The following is a 10,060-nucleotide window of genomic DNA, read 5'->3' as shown; positions in this document are numbered from 1 at the left end:
AAAGCAATTTTATTTTTGCTGCTGTATTTTGTAAACGACTTTCAATTAAGTTTCCTGGATCAGTTTGACAGTACAACTTTCTATGCTGAATATATTCCCTAATTAACCAGAGGATATTGAGAAAATTATTAAACTGCTGTACTTGATTGTTTGCTATTGGACTTTTCTTCACAGAGAATCCTGGATACTCGCCATGTTCATTTTCACGTCTGTTTGATGTCTCCACAAAGTTTTCTGAGTATCCTAAGGATTATGTGGGGTGTTTTTTAAGTGAAGCTTTCAAAAAATTAATATATATGGTATATCTTAGAGGACAGCTACTCCATAATGAAAATAGGAGCTATGTTGCTTTGTATGTTGACAATTATTTCCTTAGATTATTACTTCTACAAAAACTTTGAAAATGTATGCTATTACTACACTGTGCAGTAAGGTATTCCAATATACTAAGGCAATTTTTGTTGAGCAGAAGATTCTCAAAATAAGGTGTATTGTTCATTTGTTTCTCTAGTTTTATATTAGCATTCTGAGTTTAAAAGAATTATTTTAAGTCTTAAGTGACAAATTTTATTTAAATTGTAAATTTTAAAGCTTATTAAGACACAATTTAATAGTGTCCTTCAGTGACTATTTCTCTCTTTCTATTTCTCAGTGACTCTATTTCTATTTCTCTAAATGAAAATTTAGATTTCTGTTTAACCAAGTTTGATGGCCATTTCCGATTAGGGGGTTGGATTTGATTTTTTCCAGTTACATTAGTAACCTGTTAGAAATGCACCTTTTTAAAATACAGATGAGGGGTTATTTGCCTGATTTTTCAAAATGGTGCTGGCTATCAGTAGCTTTGGTATAGACTTGGAATTTTCCCTGAAGTTAATACAGTAGACTAGTGAAGATTTACATCTATGTAATAACTTGTGAGATTCTGTCATACTGTTATCAGAGATACAATGTGATAAGCTTGCTAATGTGCAATGCAATTTAGATAAAAGTAGAGGAGACCTTAAGAAATATCAGAGAGTTCTGCCCAGAGAAGAGACGATCAGGTGAGTAAAATTTCATGACATTACATTCAAAATAATCTGTTGAAGAAATAATATGAGTCAATCATGCTCCTTACGGGCTTCTAAAACAACATAAGGAAAAAGGGGGGGGGGAAAAAGCTCTATTTGATAGCCATTAGTAAATCTTTTTAAAAGAGCATTCTATTTATTATGTATTCAACATTGAGAATATGGTAATTTTTTTTCTAGAACTCTAATATGAAGCCAATGAAAAAAAACAATTAACACATCATCTGTTGTAGTACTGCATTAAGTCTTTCACCTTATCTCCAAAAAATTAGAGTTCAGGAGGAAATTAGAGTTCATGAGGAAAATAGCTAGGATCAAGAAAAAATACTCTGGGAAGAGGATTCAAGACCAAACAAAAGGAACATAGTGCATGGAGTGTAATGCTTAATTAGGGCATACAAAATTTCTCTATTTCAGAGGAGATAAAGCAGGATCTTCTATAAACTCTAGAGCATAGTTCAGGAACTGAAACACTTGAAAGATTTCAAATTAAAAACTATGTTTTTCCATATAATAAAATATAGCCATCCTGCCTTTACTTTTGCCTCAGAAATCTCAATAGGAAGGATTTTAGCAGTCTTTGGAAGAACTGATACTTCTATAGGTAAGAACAGCCAGTGACAGTACATATGTATAATTGTAAAAGATCATTAATCTGATCCAGTGCAGCCTTGCTATGTTGCAGGCTTTAAGGCAATCCTTATTTTTTCCTGAGTGTTTCTTTCTAGTGTTGTTTGATTTAGTTTAAGCTATAAAGTATTTTTATTTTTATGCAGTTGAAGTATCTGCTTTCCCTAAAATAGCAACGATGTAGTGCAAGTAGTACCAATATTTGCACTTACAGTAAAGATTTAGTGCTGTTAGCATTGAGCCATTTGGCTGACAGTGCCTACTTTGTGTAGCATATGTGATTTGTCAGTCATCCATGAAATACACATCACTGAGATTCCAATCTCCATTTATTGTTCAGTCTTCTGAGAAAATACTGGTCTGCTGATCCAGATTTCTCAATATTTTGTATTCCTCTATAGCATCTACTTGGTGCCTTTAAAGGATTACTTTATATTTTTCAGTTTGCCCAGTAAACTGTAGAAGGGTTTTGGTGTGCCAGGTAGGCATTGTGTACTAATTGAGATACAAATTGTGTAAGATGACTGCTGATAATTGAAACAATCTCTTGATTTTACAGGTTTTATAGTACCACAGACAAGAAGGGTGACTAGACCACAAATGATCCTTGTATATACATGATGCTGGTTATGTTTCTTTTTTGTTTCCTTACTTTTAACCTAATACTAATATAAGATGGAGACTGGCACATATGACTCCCTTTTCCTGGGTGAGGCCCTACCACAAGATTAAAAGATTGAGATCATTCTAGATCAACTAATGAGTAGTTTTCTCATTTGTAGTGGAGCAGCTTGTTTAACAGAGGCTAAGAAGAACCCTCCTTCGAGGACATTTACCCAGGTGGCTAGCTCAGTCTCTTCTGAGGTAAAAAATACTGATTTCTCTTCCCTGGAATAAATAGAACTGAAGTTGGATCCTCCTGCACACCAAAGTAGATTAAAACTGCACAATCCCACTTCGGTTAGGACCTAGTTTTGTAAGCATGCTCTGAAAATGATCCATGAATAGGGTGCACAAGAAAGACAAGCAGAAGATTTGTGGATCGTGAGCTAGCTGGAACAGGCAGTGTTGGGCACACTGAGAAGTCTTTTAGACACTCAGAAACTTTTACTGTTGAAGAATTAAGTATCTACCTTTTGAATGGTAAAATAATGTAAAGATTATTTTATAGTTAGACTGTCATATACATTCTCACTTCATCACTGATGAGTGTTCTTGCAACAAGCTCTGGAGCATTAGCACACTCCTAGTTTCCGCACATATGAATTTTATTAAAGATTAAACTTTCACAATTGAATAAAAGGAATTGAACTCGATCTTTCAACATCAAGTTTGACTACTACTAGTTGCCTCTTGGCAGGCCCTTAAAAATAAAGCACCAAAAAATGCTAAAAGTCAATCAACTAATATAAAGAAACACAATGCCTTATGAAGACTAGATTGAGCAGTTGAAGAAATACACAGGTATTAATTTTTAACATAGTTCTAATTTTAGAGTTGGTTATTCTCGTTATAATAAAGCTGTGTTTATTTAGTCCATGTATCGATTTTTTTGTATATATGTTTGAAAGTGCTTTCCTCAGACCTTGCATAGCAGTTGCTGACAATTTTAACATGCCACTCTTGGTGTATCCCAGATTTCACCAGATTAAATGTACCTCTGAAATGTGTTGTTCCCATATACTCCCAACCCTGATGTTTTATCTGAAATTGTTCAGCAGCCAGCATCCTTACATTTTTGTCCTCCCACCAGGAGAGTGGTGTGCGTGCTTCTCAGTTCGTTAACTGTTGGATGTTTCTAATAGCGTAGGACTCTGTTGGAGGGCAGGTCATGGCATATTTGCAGACAACAAAATTTCAAACTCCAGTACACTGAAGGTAAGGCATTCTTGCTGCTGTATTCCTCAGTTTTGAATTTTACGCATTCTGGTAATCTGAAGAGCACTACTGCCCACTCAATTTCTGGCTTGTGCCAATGGCCATATCCATATTATTGAACTCTGTCAACCACCAGAACAGGACAGCTGCATCTGCATTGTCAGCTGTGCCTAAGCTACCCCCTGAGCTGTGCCAAGGGTCACTTGGGAGAATGCTGCTTGGCCTGGACCTGGTGCAGGGACTCTGCTGACAACAATTTAACAGTATAAGCTGCAGGCTTCAAGTCTGTGGGTATCTGCCCTGGTACCTTCTGTTTTATTAGCAGAGATACAGCCTTTGCGACAAACACAATCACTGTGATTGTGCTTTACTTCTGAAAATGTCTTTTTAGTAAGGTATACTATGTAAAGTATGGACCACATCCCACAACTTGGAAGTTCTAGAGGCAGAGATAAATCCTAGCTAGCTTGCAACAAACCCTAAGACAGCTCAGTTCATTTTTGCTCAGCCTCCAAATTATTTGTGTCTTCATTCTGTCCAGCAAATAATGAGAAAATGCTGAAATGCTCAAAATTATAATAAAAGCTACTCGGGGCCACACTAAAGATCACTGAAGGACAGTTGAAGTGAAAATAAACCAGAAAATACAAAGTCTCAGGCTGAGGAGAAGTTGAAAGAAAGCAATGTAACATTAACGGGAGGTAAACAAATTAACAGCTGCCAGGGAGATTCACAGTATATCTCTAACATTGTTACAGTGTTCTGAACTGTAGGTAAGTACCTACAGTCTGCAGTAATCAAGAGCTGGTTGCAGTTGCTCCCAACAAATCTGTTTTAAAGTGCTTGAGGGATGTCGCAAAGGAGATGCTAAGTCATAGAATCGTAGACTATCTTGAGTTGGAAGGGACACACAGGGACCATCAAAGTCCAACTACTGGCCCTGCACGGGGCACCCCATGAATCACACCATGTCCCTGAGAGCACTGTCCAAATGCTTCTTGAATTGTCAGGCTTGGTGATGTGACCACTTCCCAGGGGAGCCTGTTCCAGTGCCCAACTACCCTGTGGGTGAAGAACATGTTTCTAATATCCAACCAAAACCTCCCCTGATACAACTTCAGTCCATTCCCTCAGGTTCTGTCACTGGTCACCACAGAGAAGAGATCAGTGCCTGCCCCTCCTCTTTCCCTCAGGAGGAAGTTGGTAGAATGCAATGAGGTCTCCTCCTCTCAGTCCCCTCTTCTCCAGCCTGAACTAACCAAGTGATCTCAGTGTCACCTTGTATGGCTTCCCCTCTAGAATCTTCACTACCTTCATAGCCCTCCCTTGAACATTCTGTAACAGCTTAACATCTTTCCTCTATTGTGGTGCCTAAACTGCACACCGTACTCAAGGAGAGGCTGCCCCAGTGCAGAGCAGAGTGGGACAATCATCTCCCTTGACTGGCTGGTGATGCTTTGCCTGATGCCCCCCAGGACACGGTTGGCCCTCCTGGCTGCCAGGGCACTGCTGACTCAGATTCAACTTGCCATTGACCAGGACCCACAGGTCCCTTTCTGCAGCACTGCTTTCCAGCATCTCATTCCCCAGTCTGTACATACATCTGGTGTTGCCCCATCCCGGGTACAGAATCCACCACTTGCCTTTGTTTAATTTCATACAGTTGGGGATTGCCCAGCCATATAATTTGGCAAAGACTTTGTCAGATCTTACTGGGAACAGAAAGACTACTGCATGGAAAGCACTGAAAAGAATCTTTAAACAGCATTTGGGCATAAAGCTTCCTACCATTGTCTTCTTATTTGGTGAAAGTATGACTACTGGGGGGGAAGGTGGAACACCTAGTTTTCAAAAAGGTAATATATAACTGAGCCTTTTATTCATGCTCCAACAATAACATAAAAGGTATCAATCTGCTAAACATGCCAGATGTGCTGGTTTTAAGAGATATACGATACCAAATGCATTGTCTGATTGCTTCATGAATAAAGGGGACAGTATCTTCCATGGTTGATACAAAACAAGGCTATTGTTATTAGTGATGAACTGAATTGGTCATTGAATTTTTTAAGAATGCAATATTTGTGCTGCTAGCTGCTTTCTACATATTACTTCATGGTCTGTAGGATCTATTGATCTTAAGCACCACCCCACCACAAAAAGGTGAATCTAATGCTAATACTGAAGCATGATGGAAGATGAGGAGCATTATCCTTGTTTTCACTTAAAGGACACAGCATTTAAAAAATAAGTTAAAACATCCCTGTGATCATGCCAGTGTAAATGGGACAGCAGCTCAAGAGTGAAAGACAAGCACCCTAACATCAGTTGGTTAAAACTTGTGTGGCAGTGATCCCCTTTGTAGTTTCATCCCTGAGGGTGACATCTACTTGGAAATACAAATTCATTTTCTGCTGGGTTTTGGGATACCTTCACAACCATATTCAACTTCTACTGTAATTGGCACTCGCAACTCAGTATTTAAAACCAGTTTCATAAACTTCCCACAGTCCTAATAGCATGTGTACTAGCAGAGCACTAGCCATCTTTTGTAATTAATTCCTATTAATACTATGCACATCCACTATCTTTGAATAATTATTGCCAGCTTTCTGATTCACCATAGTCACGTAAGACAACCAGCTGCCAAAAATGTCACAACGAAATCTATCCTTATGCAACTGCCTGGAAGTGTACCCTTTCCGTGCTACTACATATCGGAATAATCCACAGCAGTCACATTGTTCCTTTTGATAAACTACCACCGCACACAGCTTGTGAATTCAAGGCCCACACCTCTCCTCTGGCTACTGAGGCCAAGCAACCCTCATCTTGTGCATGGCCACTCTATAAACAAGTCTCAAAGCAATAGTAGAGGTGCTATGCTCACAAGGCCTTCCCCTGTCTCTCTATCTTCCATCTCACCTCAAAGGCTGGTATCTATTGCCACTGAGGTAGATAGCAGACTTCTCAGTAGCCTCTTCATGCCAGACAGACTGCTTAGATTTCCCTTATATTTAAACCTTCACTTACATAGTTCCCCTGGGGATAAAGCAGGCAAAGCTTCCTGAAAGACTCCAGGTCATCAACACAACCAGTAGTTATCCTGCAGGTGGAGATTTGGCACCGATACACAAATGATACTTAAGTGCAAAAATGCCCTCAAGGAAGTAACCCCTCCCCTAAAATTACAAGATTTACCAGAAGTGTATCCCAGAGGGAACAAAACAAGAACAGTGTACCTTCAGTAACTGGATTGTTGATAAAGGACCTGAGGGGAAAAAATAAATCTAGTGACATTCAAGGCTTGCTTACACATGCAAAGAATTTTTCTGTTTCTCTCACACATATTCCTAGAAAAATATTTCTCCTGTGTTGTGCAAGATCTCTTCATCCACACCCACCCACCCAGATTACAGGATCAGACTACTTCCCCTCCTGCCATGCTCAGCTCTGCCCCACCTCCCTCCAGATTGTCTTCCACAGAACATCATTACTGTGCAATCACTGCAGAGTATTCACACACCACTCCTGCACTCAGCCACCAGGAAACTTTCTTCCAACCTCATTATGGGACAGCCCGCAGCTGCTGCAGTAGCAACACTCCTCCCTCTTGGGAATAACATGCAGTCATCTATAAAATGACTATGAACACAATCACAAAAATTCTCCAGTACTGCTGCTCCTTTCTTATTCTCAATTATTCTAGATGCAACTGACATACATACATCACATGCTTCACCTCCAATGGTTATGAACCCCCTCATGTTAACAGTTCATATCTTCCAACTTCTTACAGAATATACCCAATATATACATCTATATATAACAGCAGAAGCCAGGAGGGTTTTGGTTTGGTTTTTAGAAATGAATTTTTTTTTTTTTTTAATTCTTTTAAAGAAAGCTTCGAATGCCCTTCAAGCTTCATCTCAAGATGGGGCAAAAGTTCTTGTTCTACAACTTTTATTTTGCAGGGAACTACAGTAACATTTTATATTCATTTTAGAAACAGACTGAGGACTTTGACAAGATCACTCTTTCCAGTCACTGCACTGTCATTTTAAATTATATTGCTTTCCATTGTTCATTATTTGAAGATTCATATCAGATAGCTTAGAACCTGAAATTGTTCAGTGTAAATTCAGTTTTCATGGGCTCTAAGTCTAAAATTTATTTCTGAATGAGAATCAAAGCAGTGATAAAACGATTTCTACAAGTTATACTATTGTAACATAAATGCAGCACTAAAATTAAGCACAATGGCCTCACACGTTCAAATTTATTTTTTGAGCATGAATTTAAATTACCATCTTTATCCTTATCAGGTACGCAAATATAATTTTCCATTCATATCTGTAGGGAGGGACTAATTTGTATCAACAGACAAATTTCAAATGTAGTGTTAGTTATTTTTCAACAGAACTCATTTATAGCTATTTTGAAGGTGCTTATTTTGCTGTACTAGTCAAACATCTGGTAGTCTCTGCCTGTTACATATGAACTACTTTATTGTTAATACTGTGGTTCACCACAAAAGGACTAATGTATCAAAACAGTTTACTTCTCATATTGTCCATTTTTTATAGGAAAACCATTATTTCATTCTGATCTATTATAAATGTAGAATTGGACATTATAGAAGGCAGTTGCTGGCAATTTGGCAAGCAAATTTGGCTATAGCTAGCCAAATAACAGCTTTATGGCAAGTTCAGTTTCCAAATAAAGTAAAAAGTATGTTTATTACAGAGAAGAGCAGTGACAAATTCTTGCCTTTACCAAAAATAATGGCACTGAACATTCTAGTGCATCTCCTGATCATTATGTATGCAGCAATTTAACCGGCAGTGAAAGTATTCTTCAAAGTTAACTACAAATATGAGATAACAAACCTTAAGCCAGGAGGATGACAGAGTTCTTGCTATGCCAAACTTGTTTATAGACAGGCTCCAGCATCTTTGTGTGCTTTGATTTGCATTTAGAAGTTTACTGTCTCATTTAATATAAACAGACCTAGTGGGCTAAATGGTTGCTTTAAATCTGATGGTAGTCATTGGCCCAGCACTATGCCAGATACAATGATACAAGTGAAAGTACAAGTCCAGTAAGGCAGCCAGGTCAAAAGCAATTAATTTAGAAGATACATAAGCTCCCATTTCAGATTATTTTCCTCTTTCTCATCTGATGACACCTTACCTTTATGGAATATAAAACAGCCACTTGTTTCTCAGTTCATAATCTCTTTATGGTCATATAAATTTTGTATAATTTCAGTAGAAATTTAATCAACATTGTGGTTGTTGAGGCTTGGTGTTGTGATGTTTACCTTAGGTTGTAGGACTGCTTTGACTTTAAAATATGTACTCCCTTGAACATTTAAGTGATCTTATTTTTCCCTTCTAACGCTACATTAAAAAACAAATCCTTTGACTATATAAAAACAACCCCCAAATCAAACCAAACAAAAAAACCCTTTTCCTATTCCACTAGATATTTAACTTTTGTGCTATTTATTCAAACAGGGGATCTTTATTGTCTTGCTAGTCCTTTTCCCTATTTTTTCTTTTTGCAGTTATGAACAGACCAAATAACTCTCAAATTTTCAAGAGTTGAGCACAACATACCAAAACAACTTAATTTTCACTGCTGTTTAGCACAAGGGTTAATTTTCCATTAACATTCCCGTTAAATGCTTGCATCTCATCTGCACTTCTCTGTTCAGAAAAAGCTGCCTTTGCCATTTGAAGAGACAAAATAGCAAGCGTAACCTTGGGCTGACATATGCAATTAGCCCAAGGTCAGTCAACGACAGGGAAGTAGCAGAAAGTGACAACCAAGAGAAATTATATAAAGCTAAGGAAAGGGGAACCTATAACTACTCAAGACTAACTTTTTGATCATTCTTTAAGTCTTGTTTCTGATGTACCTGCCTTCTTTAAACTTAAAAAAAATGGTCTATCCTTCCCTTTTTTTTTTTTTTTTTAAATGTACCTTGAATTACCCACCTGTTACATCCCACAATACCACTTTCAGGGATCCCTCCAAAGCTTGTGTTCAAGTGTAGAGCAGCCAGTCATTAAATTCTGATGATGCAAGTTTCTTTATGGCAAAGTTGCAGCACCTGGCACTTTCAAGTGCCACTTCACAACTAAACTACCTACATACTTCCTGAAGGCACTCTGTGGATCACCAGCTGCCCATGAAGACTCTCGCTACATACATCTGAATGTGTGACCACTTTAATTTTAAAAATGTGTTCCAGAACTTGATACGGTGCTTTGAAGATTTCTCTGAGAACTTGACAAGTAGAGAAAAAATACAGGAAAGCAACACATTTACAAAGCATTTTTGAAAAGCTGGGAATGTTAAGTGAATCAGCAGGATGTGTGTTTTACTACACTTCACCCAAGTGGATCTTCTGTTGTTTAATGCTTCAAAGGGAATTCTGGCATTGAGCTGAATCTCCTAATCTGGTTGAGACA

The sequence above is a fragment of the Chiroxiphia lanceolata genome, chromosome 3, assembly GCF_009829145.1.
Source record: "Chiroxiphia lanceolata isolate bChiLan1 chromosome 3, bChiLan1.pri, whole genome shotgun sequence".
Taxonomy (NCBI): domain Eukaryota; kingdom Metazoa; phylum Chordata; class Aves; order Passeriformes; family Pipridae; genus Chiroxiphia; species Chiroxiphia lanceolata.
Note: the sequence above shows the minus strand (reverse complement) of the source record.